The sequence below is a fragment of the Myotis nattereri genome (assembly GCF_964212035.1).
Source record: "Myotis nattereri genome assembly, chromosome: 17".
NCBI lineage: Eukaryota > Metazoa > Chordata > Mammalia > Chiroptera > Vespertilionidae > Myotis > Myotis nattereri.
The window spans coordinates 40,869,711-40,884,552 of NC_138092.1; positions in this window are offsets into that span (position 1 = coordinate 40,869,711).

The following is a 14,842-nucleotide window of genomic DNA, read 5'->3' on the forward strand; positions in this document are numbered from 1 at the left end:
TTTTTACTCATCATAGGATATTAATTTTTAAAATTTTGCCTTGTATTATGTTTAATTCCTTAGACTTAAGGATAAGCTCCATGAGAATAGTAATACTATTTATCAATCTTTCTACTCATGAAAGACACAGTGATTTTTCTTTCTCCACGGTGGGTCAATATTACTAAATAAATATTCAGTTATCCCTAATTTTATTATTGATGACATAAATGAATATTACATATTATTAGAGCAAAAAATAGATTATTACAGCTAATGAAAATTTATAGATAAACATTCTAAATGTGAATTTAAAACAGAGGTCAAGGCTTATAAAATAGTATTAACCGTATTAATTTAGTTTTCAAAGTTTACCAGAACACATTTTAATTTGTTTAATGTTTTGTGTCTAATAAAAGCAGTCTGTGCATTTTGAGCAAAGCAGAATTCACCGAAAGTTTTTCTCTCCTAATTTGTTACAGTTGGAATATTATAATGTATACTTTTCTATTCAATATTATATTTTGAAATCTTGAACATTTCTAGCATTTCTAATATTTTTAAAAGAAATGTAAACTCTTTTAGAGAGCACAGTGAGCTAAGCAAAAAATCAGAGTTATCCTTGGCAAACATAAACTTCAAATTTTGAATTTAAGCTAGTTTATTGCACAAAGAATTTCATTGTTTGTTAATTTAAAATACTTATCTGAAGTGATACTTCCACCCTGGCACCATAATATTCAGGAGTTGAAGAAATAGTTTAGCTGAATAATCTGATCCTCTTTCACTAATTTGTCGGAATTAAAGGGTAAATTATATCGGTCTGAGATTTTTAAAAGGCAGGCAAACCCTTTAGAACTCTGTACTTATGCTGGGCAATTAGACACAGTACTCTTTTCCTTTTATCATCCAATCCCTATGTCATGTCCCCCCACATAATCAGAGTGTAAAACAATGCCGATAAACATCTTAGCATTAGGCCATTAAATTATGGAAACAGCATTTTCAATGATTCCTAAAAATTTTCTTTCTGATTAAAACATAATTGTCAAATACATTTATGACTATGCTGATGAAGATGAAAAGCAGAGAGCCTGTAGAAAACTGTACATGCCAAGCTCAGTTTTAAGAAGGAACCCGTGTAAACAAATGAAGTGGAAGTCAAGGCTAAATATTTAAAAGTGCTAGAAGTGATTAAAGATAACATTACAAATGTAAAATCCCAATCTGATTGAACGCTTGACTAACCCTAAAACAAAGGTGATTCTTTAAATCCATATGAGAATACCTTGGTTGGGGACAATATAGTGAAAACCACAAATAAGTAAACAAATAGCCGCTCCTGAAGCTTTCTGCTTTCATTCATTCCAAAAATACTGAGTTCCTACAATTTGTCTATGGACTGGCTGATCGCTGTAGATATGCTTGTAAGCAAAAAGGCCCTCAGGAAATTATAATCTCGCCAATAAGACAGATATTAAATAATCACAGACATAATACGATTATAAACCATGAAGACTGCAGAACTACAGAGTTACAAACAAAATGTTTATACAGTAGTATGGTGGGAGTATATAAAAGTGGGACTTGATCTAGTTGGGGAGAGGAAAGATGACTTTACTGTAGAATTGATATTAAAGCTTAGATCTTAAGGATGAGGAGGAATAACTAGGTAGGGTTGGAGCTCAAAGAGATGCCCAAATTGAATACTACTACAGTATGACATATTAATATGCTCAAAAGACACTCAGGTATTCAGAATATGAGCAGAGGAGCAAAAGAATCAAATACATCCTATAACAGTGCCAATATTAGAGTTTTAGTATATTTTAAAATATTATTATGCTAAATGAAATAAGCCAGTCAGAGAAAGATAAATACCATATGATTTCACTTATATGTGGAGTCAAATGAACAAAATAAAATAACACAATAAAAACAGACTCATAGATACAGAGAACCGACAGATGTGAGAGGGGAAAGGGTTTGGGGGACTGGGTGAAAAAAGGTGAAGGGATTAAGCAAAAACAAAACAATCAGACACAACAGTGTTGTCAGAGGGAAAGAGGAGTGGGGGAGATAGAAGAGGTAAAATGGGAATAAATGGTGAGGGAAGGAGATATAACTTTGGGTGGTAAATACATGATGCAATATACAGATATATTATAGAGCTGCTCACTTGAACCCTGTATAAGGTTATTAACCAATGTCACCCCAATATTCTTGGGATCCAAAGAGTGTGATTATTATATGATTGGCATGTCTAAATCATGGATTACAGATGAATGTATGAGAGAGAGGAGTGGGGATGGCATGTACTGAGCACCCAACTATGTGTTAACACTGCTTTACCTTTCACATGTATTATTCAATTCTCACAGCAAACCTGTGAGACAAGATTATTTTTCCCAACTCATGTATTGGAATGCAGATTCTAAAAGGTTAAGCAACATTGTCTAGGCAGTGGTCGGCAAACTCAGTCAACAGAGCCAAATATCAACAGTAAAACGATTGAAATTTCTTTTGAGAGTCAAATTTTTTAAACTTAAGCTATATAGGTAGGTACATTGTTATTAACTTAATTAGGGTACTCCTAAGGCTTAGGAAGAGCCACACTCAAGGGGCCAAAACGCCACATGTGGCTCGCGAGCCACAGTTTGCCGACCACGGGTTAGGGCCTTGAGTTTGAGAAATGTAATTCAAGTCTCCATTTATCTAATTCCAAAGTCCATGCTCTTGCTAGTAGGTCACCCCTGTTAGATATTTCCATGGAGGCTGAATAACTTCACTAACTTCTCCCACACCAGGTTGAGTACTACTGGAGAGACTTCTATAATCCTTAATTATGCCAAACATTTTTTTGATGTGGGAAGATCTGCAAAAGAGGAATTAGGGATTTAATTTTCTTTAGAAGTGGCCTATACGGTAAAAAATAAAATAAACACAAAACATTGGTTCAAGGAACACAGGAAAAATTGAGGTTTATGTTCTATAGGTTTAAAATTAGTGGACTACTTTTACAAGACAATAGATTCAATACTTCCCCTCCCCCAATTCATTAAAAGGATAACAAGGAGGAATAAAAATAATATACTCATAAGAGCATGACTATCCTGAAAATGGGAGGCCACTGGAATCCTACTGATGACTGACTGATTCAGAGCCTGCACAAGAGAAGGCTCTAGTTCAGCGGTTCTCAACCTGTGGGTCGCGACCCCTTTGGGGGTCGAACGACCCTTTCACAGGGGTCGCCTAAGACCATCGGAAAACACATATATAATTACATATTGTTTTTGTGATTGATCACTATGCTTTAATTATGTTCAATTTGTAACAATGAAATTGGGGGTCACCAGAACATGAGGAACTGTATTAAAGGGTCGCAGCATTAGGAAGGTTGAGAACCACTGCTCTAGTTGATGAGAGGGCCTTTCTTAATGATAGAACCATAAACCAAAGTGATTGAAGTGAGCTTCCTTTCTTCCCCAATTTCATGCTTTCTTCTCCAACCCCAACCGGCCCACAAACCCTCAAATAACTCCAATTGACAAACATTTCACCACACACAAAGAACTTTAAATCAGACCCTCCTCATTCAGGAAACAGATTGACAATAAGAGATACCTGCTCATCAAACCAGTTCTTCAAACTTATATGTGAACAGAGGAAAGGGTCATGGGACATATGCATAGGTAAGCAAATATCACATTAACTGACACCAGAAGCAGTAGACATTTCAGAGAAAAGAGTACCTCCAAAATATTATCATTAACTAGAGGCCTGGTGCATGGATTCGTGCACAGATTTGTGCACCAGTGAGGTCCCTCAGCCTGGCCTGCACCCTTTCACAATCAGGGACCCCTCAGGGGATGGCGGACTGCCAGTTCCGGCCCCATCTCCACAGGCCAACGGGGATTGGGCCAAAACCGGTGTCTGACATCCCCAGAGAGATGTAGTAGTTTGTGAAGTGGCAGGTGGCCAGGGAGGAGCCCGAGCCTGGGCTGGGTGCTGCACCACTCGCGCTCATCCCAAACCCGCTGCTCCTGCCGCCGCAGCTGCTGGGTAGCACTGCTGTGGAGGTGGGAGACGCTTGCGCTCACCAGCCGTGAGCCCCGAGTCTGGCACCTGTCAGCTGAGCGGTGCTCCTGCTGTGGGAGCACACTGACCACCAGGGGGCAGCTCCTGCATTGAGCATCTGACCCCTGGTGGTCGGTGTGCATCATAGCGACTGGTCAAACGGTTGACCGGTTGCTTAGGGTTTTATATATACTAGTATAGAAACCCTCAAGAGGACTTTACTATACTCATAAAACAAGAAAAGGCTAGCACAGAAAATAAACAAAACAAGAAAAGTATCAGGTCTCAGAAGAGATTAGAACATGTCAGAGTTAGCTAACTCCAGAAAGTAAGACATGCTTCAAAGTTGTTTAAAAGCAGGAATTTTAAGAGATGTATAAAAATGGAAAACATAGCAGGAAATTAGTTGGTGATAATTTCAGCTATTCAACATGTGTGTAGTGCTATCTCAGCATGTTTTTACTTTGCATTTATCTGATGATTAATACTATTTTCATGCATCATTTGTATATCTACTCTGTGAAGTGACTATTCAAATAATCTTTTGCCCATTTTAAAATTAGACTGGTTTTCTTTTTATATTAATTTATAATAGTAAGAGTTTTTAAAATACCTCTCTTACAAATCAATTGATCACACATATGTGGATCTATTACTGGATACTTTATTCTAGTAATGTCCAACAGAAATTTAATTAATAAATAATATATATATTTATATGATTATAATGAATATATTTAATTATTAAACACATTAAATTACATAATTGGTTAATGATTTATATAATTATTAAAATTTACATATCTATAATTAAGTTATATGAATGATAAAATTTAATTTCCAATATATTTATCTCCACAAGGCCCAGACCCAGGACAGACTTCAGGGAGACTTCACTTATATGATCTTAAATTTTCTAATTATCACAAAATTAATTAAAAAATGAATTTTATTTTAATACATTTAATAAAATGTTATCCAAATTATAGTTTCAACATGTGATATAAATCAAAATACCTGGTAATAATTTTGTTCAGGAGACTGTCTTATTTGTTATTACTATTACCACTCCAGGATTATGATAGCACTTGAATTATACATTTTCAGTCATCGGATTACTCAAAAATTTTTTAATTTTCATTTCTGAGAAGTATTTTCATTGGGTATGAAATTCTTTGTTAACAGTTGTTTGCTTTTAACATTTCAAAGAGGTCACTTTAGTGACTCCGATTCATGTTCTTCTCTGAAGAGGCCTTTCCAGCATTCTGCTTGTGTTCATTGCTGCATAATGGTTCTTCTGCGGCGGCTGCCAAGCCTCCTCTGGGTCCCTGCGCAGAGCAGCCCGGCCTCGCCCTGAGCCTAAGGCGTGGTCTGCCTGGATTCTCTTTTTGACGTTCCCAGGGGCCGGGCATCCCCCTCCGGCACACGGCGCTGGGCACCCCCAGCTCTGGAAACGCTCCACTCACTCAGCCCGCGGGCCTCCCAGGTCTCGGACGTTTCCTTGAGTGAACGGGCTGGTGGTCAGCAAACACTGAGAGCGACCCCATGAAAACGCCGGGCCCTGGGCAGGCCCCGCAGGCCGCTTTCCTGCAGCCGTGTCCCCCCCACGCTCCTGGCATGGCGTCGGGAAGGTCCTTCGGGGCACACGCCCAAGGCCTGCGCAGGGGAGCACCCAGGGCCGGTCTGGCTAGGCCGGGACACGCGGGCGTCTCCATCCCACGTGGCTCTGGCCGGCCTGGGAGATCCCGGGAGACTGGCTCTGCAGCAGGAGGAGCTCGCAGCATCCGGGTACCCTGGAGGCGTCCCCACCTGGGGCCCCGCCTACACCTGCCTGGCGCAGCAGGACACGCATGCGCAGTTCAGCAGTTCGCTCTGCTGCACCCCAGCTCCTGCCTCAAAACTTCGAGGCGGGTGCGAACAGGTGCTGACCCAGCCCTGCGGGCCACCTTGGGGACCATGCGCCCCCCCACCGCCCTTCCGATGCGGAGTGGGGGTGGGGGTGGGGGTCGCTGGAGCCATTCCCTTTCTGTCCGGTGCAGGGAAGACACCCATGGTCTCGGGTTCAGCTCTCCAAGGGTCTCTCTAATGGGTGGACTTGCCGGCAGGCACTGCCTTGGATGGCAGGACTAAGGAGAGCTGGCTTTGGGGGTACAGGCGCCTCGCTTAGGGGACAGGCTGGAGCCTGGCACCGCGGTGTGTGCCCCTCAAGTCCCAGCCTGTGGCCCGGCCTCCACCCCCCCCCCCCGCCCCCCCCCAGACCACACCGGCTGGACCTCGCAGTGAGAGAAGTGAGCCAAACGCCAGCTTTGCACTTAGCGGAGAGGTGAGTGTTCATGAACAGCTGTTAAGTCCAAATAGCCTTTATGTACTTTAACTTGAAGAATTCCACCAGATATCTTTTTTAAAAATATATTTTTATTAATTTCAGAGACGTAGGGAGAGGGAGAGACAGAAACATCAATGACGAGAGAAAATCATTGATTGGCTGCCTCCTGCACGCCCACCACTGGGATCAAGGCCGAAACCTGTGCATGTGCCCTTGACAGGAATCGAACCCGGGACCCTTCAGTCCGCAGGGCGATGCTCTATCCACTGAGCAAAACCGGCTAGGGCCAGAAATCTTTAATTGACTTAGATGATCGATCGTACAAAAGAGAAAGAAAAGAATTGGCGGCTTGTTACTGCTTAATAAGAAAACCTTTGCTCCTCCGTGGCTTATTGCTCTGGCGCTGCTAAGATGTTCAATGGGAGGAAATAATTATGATAATATTGTCCAGAACAGATGCGCTGGAAATTGTCCCATAACTTTGATACGGTTTTAATCGACAAAACAAAAATTTTAGGCTCCTTTCAGAAACCATGGTTGGACAGCTCCTGCCTTTTTTGTGTGTGAATGGATGGATGTGTATGAATTCACATTTTTCACAGACTGCTGGTGTGTTAGATAAATGTTCATCTAACTACCATTCATCCTGTCCGTTTGCAGGTGGAAAGAATGGAATATGAACTGACTTGGCCAAAGTCAGAAAGAGCTGTAACTGACTTTTAAATAAGGTCTTCAGATGTCCAATAATATTTTCTGTTTCCCCAAGATAAAGCCAGAATAAGAGCACAAACCAAATGTTAGAGTCCTGTTGCCTAAACACTTTGAATATATCCTCACACACTTCAGAAGGTATCAAAAGCTAGTGATTACATTACAAACACTCTACATGGATGAGCACCATGCTAATAGAAATAACCCTAAGTAGGTAGTTTGCATTATCTTAAAAGCATATTTGTTGGTTGCATCAGAACTTTTTTAAAAATTGATTTCAGAGAGGGAGAGGGAGAGAGAGATAGACACATCAATGATGAGAAAAGAATCATTGATTAGATGCCTCCTACAGGCCACCTACTGGGGATTGAGCCCACAACCCTGGTTCATGGGTTGATGCTCAACTATTGAGCCACACCAGCTGGGCAGAACCTATTTTTTAAAAAATTAAAAAAAATATATTTCAACATACTAGTATATCCTCTGAGACATTAAAAGTTACCAGACAACTGGTATTTCTGTGTGAAATCCTCAGAAGTCTATCAAATGCTTTTAAAAATAGTACTGATAATAGACATTGCCATATAGTGCTTATTTTACACCAGGCACTGTCTAAGCAGTTTATAACCACACAATCCACACTATACAGTGAGGAGAGTACTGTTATTATTGTGTTCATTTTATAGATGATAAAAGTTCAGTTACTTCCTCAGAATCACCCGGGAAATAAATATTGGAACCAGGATTAGAACTCTTAAAATATGACTCTAGATTCTTTGCTTTTATTATTCCCTGTCCCACAGCCAGTGTTTGTTTTATTCGGTATATAGGGAGTCTAATCTCGGTATGCACATATACTTTTCAGAATTTATCAAAAAGCAAATGCCCAGAAGCCATCAATGTGGAGGAGCTTCTAATAACCAGGCAGACAAGCTCTCCACTAGGCGGCTGAGAGACCTCACCTAGAAGAGGTAAGACCCCTATGTGATACTCTGGCATCTTGATTATATTTCCTGTCTTTCATCCCCACACCTCAGCCTCTGGTCAGTTGTAGGGGACATGCCCCCATGCAAACCTGTCAAAACGTTGCCCAATGAAGCTTGTGTGCTCCTGCCGTCTTGTGCTTATATATCTTCCTTTGATCAGCTCTGAAATTCCTTGCGCCCCCTACACTTGGTCTATGTTTTCCATTTGTCCGGATTTTTTGTTTTTCTTTATTTCTGCTCTCCTGTCTTCTTTGGATGAATCAGGTATATTTAATTATTCCATTCTTTCCTTCTCCATTAACATTTTCACTTCGTATTCTTTTAGTTTTCTTATAGTGGTAATTTCCAGAAACGGTACTATGCATTTTTAATATATTACTGTCCACCTTAAATTAGCACATTTGTTACTTCTCAGTGCAAACACCTTCGAGCAGTTCAATTCCATTGACCCCATTCCTGCTTTTTGTGCTCCAGTGTTGCCATAATTTTACTTCTGCCTTACAAGACAATATTGTTCCTTGAAGTAGTCAATTTTTATATATATTTACCTTTCCAATGTTTGTCTTTATTTCTGAAGTTCTGTTTCCATATGGTGTCATCTTTATTTAATATGAGGAATCCTATATAATAAAAGGCTAATATGCAAATTGCCCCCTTGACCAGGAGTTCCACCGGGAGTTTGACCAGGGGGTAGGGCTGGCCGGCCAACCTCCCGCGTCCCCTCCCCTGGCCAGCCTGGCCCCATCGGCCTCGATCAGGGCGGGCCGGCTGGACCTCACCCATGCACGATTTGTGCACCGGGCCTCTAGTTATCTTATAATATGCACGAGTGCAGGCCAACTGCTTGTGTATTGCTCAACTTTTCTTTTTTGTACATTTGGTAGATCTTGACCTTCATTTTTGAAAGGTATTTTCCTAGAGAGAGAATTCTAGGTGAATTGACTTTTCTTTTTGATCACTTTAAAGATATCCCGTTGTCTTTTGCCTCCCATAGTAAGGATGACCATTAAGATGTAAGTTTTTGCCCCACTTGTGTGGCTCAGTGGTTGAGCGTAGACCTATGAACCAGGAGGTCGCAGTTCAATTCCCTGTCAGGGCACATGCCCGTGTTGCAGGCCCTATCCCCAGTAGGGGGCATGCAGGAGGCAGCCAATCAATGATTCTTTCTCATCATTGATGCTTCTATCTTTCTCTCCCTCTTCCTTCTTCACACACACACACAAACACACATTAAAAAAAAAGATGTAAGTTTTATTTCTGCTTTTTTGAAAGCAACGTGTGATTTTCTTTGGCTGTTTTTAAATATTTCTGTCTGATAACTAACTGGTATATAAAATATATAAATCACCTGTAGATTTCTCTCTTTTTCTTATTTTTCTTTGATTTTTTTTCTTTTCTTTTTGCATGCTTCATACGTTTGGATTGGATGAAAATTGTATAAATTCCAAATGATACTATCTTCCTCCAGGTGGGCTAAATTTTCTTTTGGAACACCAGAGCACCGGTCCTTTAAGGCTAGTTTTCAGTGGTCCTTAGGCCTACTTATTTTAGTTTTGTCTCTATTTCCAAGGTGCGATCTCACTATTAGAGCATAGCCGTTCTGGGGTCTCAGATGAAAGCCTTGGGCACTTAGCAGAGCCACCCCCCTTGGCAGAATTGAACGCCAGCCTGTCTCTCAATGCCTTGTGGCTGCTGCCATCTTTGGTTTAGCGCTCTCAACTCACAGATGCTAATTCTACTAAGTTTTTAAAATGTTTTTTGAGTCTTCCCTGTAAGTGCAGTTTAGGATAGAAGTCAGCTGATGACTTAGGGGAGAATCGTGCATGAACTGTTGAACTCCATCTCTGAGGTTTCCTCCTTTCCTGGTGATTGTGTAGGAAGGCAGCCCCCAGATCTGGCCTCCGTGTCTCAGCACAGTAAGGCGTACACTTCTTGCTTATGCTGTTTCCCTTCTCTGATATTTGGAAAATGACTTCAGTGAAGTCTTTCCTTCCAGAAAGAATGCGAATCTCATGTTTCATACTTCCCTTCTCTCAAGGATGTTAGTCCTTCAAGCCCTGCCTATACTGGATGATTTCCAAAACCTTTAAAATCTATGTTTTATACATTCCCCCCCCCCTCCCTTTTTCATTGTTTTCTGCTGGAGGGTTAGTTTAAAACAAGCTATTTTAATATGGCTGGAATCAGAAAACTACAGATGTTTGTTGTTACAAATAGTATTTTATTCAGAAAAGGTGACACAATCCATGGTAACAATTTAAAACATTCAGAAATTAAAAAGATACATGATGAAAAGTATAGTAACATGACCCCAGTTATTCTTTATATTTCAACTAAGCTTTGTTGTACATTTATAATCACAGATATGCATGTGTTTGTATGTATTTATGAATTTGTGCGTACATGCGTGTGAACTCATTAACTATTATACCACTCTAATTAAGAAATTAACACTACCTTATTATTTTAAAACACTTTCACCATTTTTTTATTTTTAATTTTTGTATGTTTATGTTAAATTTATCAATATTTTCCTTAATTATTTCTTAATTTTGTGGCATCTCACTTAGAAGGGCCATTCTTACTTCAAGCATATGTTTTAAAAAATCTTCAATATTTTCTTGAAGCCCTTTAAGATTTTCATTTATTATGTTTAAATGTTGGATCAGTCAAACATTTATTTTGGTACAAGGACAGGAAGGATAAATCTAACTATATTTTTCCAAGTGGCTATCCATTCTTTTCTAATACTGTTTTTTTAATTCATCTTTCCCAAATAAATTTGAAAGTGATGCTGTATTTGAACTAAATTTCTATAAGTAGTACTTGATATGATTATTGGCTCTATCTTCGGATCTACTGATCTAGAAATCTATCAGCCAGTACTGATATATTTTATTTATTTGCTTTGTAATATATTTCAATATTTTATGTGTCTTACTGCTGATTTTTTTTAAAAAAATTCCCAGCTAATTTCACATGTTTAAATTTTGTTAAGAACTGTAAAAAGTCATTATTTTGTCTGCCAAATATTCCAGTTTGAGAAACGCTATATTATATCAGATGCCCTATGCTTTGCTTTGAGTTATCATTACAGTTCCCTGGACCATAACTTCTATACATTTTATTAAAGTGGATGTATGGTATCTCTAGAGCTTATTACTTGAGATCATATGTCATATGCAGTCCATAGTGTGCTGGCATGTTTCTATTCCCCCCCTGGTACATTTGCTTGGCACCTGGCAGAGTCCCTCCAGGAGGGGTCAACCTTTTCTCTGTTTCTTTTACAAAATTAACCTTAGTCTATCTAAGTAGGATTTAGTTGACATAAGTGTGCGAAATGTATCACAAAGAAGTTCTTTATGTATATAGGCAACAAGTTGTAGTCAACACAAAAAAAGAATAACCAGGTATGTTTCTGCATAGATTTGCTCTCAGTTCTTAGCTCTCATTCTATCTCTTACAAATATTCCTTGCATATTTGAAAGGACACTTAAAAATATATTTATCCATTTCAGTAATCTCCAATATGTGTCTCAACATTGAATGTTCTGACTTAGTTCCTAGCTCATTTTTATCTACTACATATATTCATTGCATTGTTGTAGCAGTTGTACCGGTTAATTATGCAGATTTTTTTCAATAGGTGGAGTTACACATATGTTGATATATATGCGATTTGATATGTATGCTATTTTGTTGTATTGACAACAAGTTTCAAAACTTCATATGTCAAATTTGCTGAAGGTGTTAACATCATAGATATTTTTACACTTAAAAATGTCGAATTTTGTGCCAATAAAAAGAGCATTTGTGGGAAGTTTTAATTCATTACCTTATTTTGAAGAAAAGTGCTGCTGGATACTTCGGGAAGCTTATGGTGAACATGCTCCATCTCAAGATCCTTGTGAACACTGGTTTAAACGCTTTAGAAGTGATGATTTCAATGCGGAAGACAAAGAACGTCCAGGTCAACCGAAAAAGTTTGAAGACCAACAATTACAAGCATTATGGGATGAAGATGCATGTCAAACTCAAAAACAACTTGCAGAAAGATTAAACGTTGCTCAGCAAACAATTTCCAATCATTTACAAGCAATGGGAAAGATTTTAAAGGAAGGAAAATGGATACCACATCAACTGAATGAAAGACAAATGGAAAACCAAAAAGTCATCAGTAAAATATTGCTTCAGCGGCACAAAAGAAAGTCTTTTTTGCATCGAATTGTGACTGGTGATGAAAAGTGGATTTATTCTGAGAATTCCAAAATGCACAAAATCATGGGTTGATCTAGGCAATCATCAACATCGACTGCAAGGACAAATCACTTCAGAAAGAAGACAATGAATGCTCTGCGTTTGGTGGGATCAGGAAGCTTTACGAGCTTCTAAAACCCAGTGAAACTGTTAATACTGATCGCTACCAACAACAAATAATCAATTTGAATCACGCTTTGATCGTGAAATGACTAGAATGTGCCAGAAGACATGACAAAGTAATTTTGCTTCATGATAATGCACCATCACACACTTCAAAACCAGTTAAAGACACGTTAAAAGATCTTGCCTGGGAAGTATTAACCCACCTGCCGTATTCACCAGTCCTTGCTCCTTCAGTTTACCACTTGTTCCGATCGATGGCACACACACGTACTGAGCAGCACTTCTAAATGTACGAAGAAGTGGAAAATTGGGTCTCCGAATGGTTTGCCTCAAAACAAGTTCTATTGGGATGGTATCCACAAATTACCTGAAAGATGGGGGAGATGTGTAGCTAGCGATGGATATTACTTTGAATGAAGCACTTTTGATGTTTCTCTTGAAATTATTGTGTTTTCTTTGATTATAAAATACGCATTATTAACCAATACACCTAGTAAATAGTAATTTTTCATACAATGCTGAATATGCACAAATTCAAAAGTTTTGACACTCTTTTAAGTTATGATTCTAACCTATATTTTATTAAAGTAATAAATACTGTAAAATTCATTTAATAATAACACCAGTTTCACCCTAACTGGTTTGGCTCAGTGGATAGAGCGTCAGTCTGGGGACTGAAGGGTCCCAGGTTTGATTCATGTCAGGGGCACATGCCGGGTTGTGGGTTCGATCCCCAGTGTGGAGCATGCAGGAAGCAGCTGATCAATAATTCTCTCTCATTTTTTGATATTTCTGTCTCTCTCTACCTCTCCCTTCCTCTCTGAAATCCATAAAAATATATTTAAAAAAAGAATTCTAAAAAAAATAACACCAGTTTCTTTTACATGTTTTAATAAATATAAGTTTTTCTTATATTAATGTTTGTTATTCTGATGAAAATGTCACAGAATAATACCTGAAATTTCAGTAGTGTTTTACAATTTACATTTTTTTTTCACATATAGTATTTAATTTGATTTTGACTAAATCTTCATGAAGTAGATAGATGTTCGTTATTTACAATTTACTGCTGGGAAAAGCAAAATGCAGAGATGTGAAGTGATTTTAGACTCACCCTCTATTCAGTGTACTGTGAAATGATTTGATAATAAAATTAGACATTTTGCTTTAAATTATTGTTATTAATTTTTTTATTTAAAAATTTAATAAGAACCTAGGGAGGATATTCTGAACTTCTCCCTGCATTTATTGGAATAGTGAAATTATTGAAATAGTGACATAAAAATTTTATTTTACCTTTTACTAATAGCAGAATATTTTATTATCACAGGAGTTTCATTTCAAATATATTACCTTTTTCCCAATGTGAAGCCTATAACATTTTTTCACCAGAATAATAAGCCATGAATAATCACAAAAACATGGAAAAGTATTATACTCATACATTTTGATAAATGATTGAAGACAGAGGACTCTTGTTATATTTGTTTTTTCTGAGAGTAAACAGACTTATATTATGGACTAAATACCCACTTATGCTTGGAGGATAATCATGCATTCATTTGGTTGATGCCAAACTGAAACACAGGGTTTCTGCAGTCACATGGATGGTCACACACTTCAGATCAAGTCAGTGAGTCATCAAGTTTTGCTCACAACAAGCTAAGAGCTGAGAGTTTTCATAGTTTCAGGTCATTGGACGAATCCAAGATCTGGATGATTCAAAAAATAGTGGGAATAAGTTTTGGTTTGTAGATTAGGCTGGAGTCTGGAAACCTAAAGTTAAAAAGCAAGGTAAACATAATAGAAAAATGAAAACAATGAAGATGCAGAAGAGATTAAGAGTCTAGCTAGGTTTACCAGTCTGTAATGTCAAAGATGAATGTATGGGCAGTGGCCATGGAGGCTTGCATAGAGGAGATACCACAAAAGTAAGTGTGTTCATGTGGATCTTGTGTATATTACTCTGGGAGAGTTTATCACTCTTCCTTTTCTTGTTTTATATGAAGAAGTAGTAAGGCATGTGACCTGATGTAAACCCACCTAAGATTATCGAAGGGGATGTTAGTCCATAGCAAAGCAAGATCTACTTTGAATGTGTTACAGCTTCTACAGGACTTGTTGCATTATAAATCAGGGTTTAATCGACTGCTGCCATATTTTAATCATTTAAAATATTTTTTATTCATAGAATAGTGCCCACAAATACTTGCAAATTTTTTATTTATGTGCAAGAATACGCACACAGTATATGCACATTAAGATCCATTTATGTATGATCATAAGGTAAATGAATGTATCTTACAATATGCATTATTTCCTTTTATCTGCCCATGCTCTATTTCCTCACCATACCATAAATGTTAAAATTATAGCATTC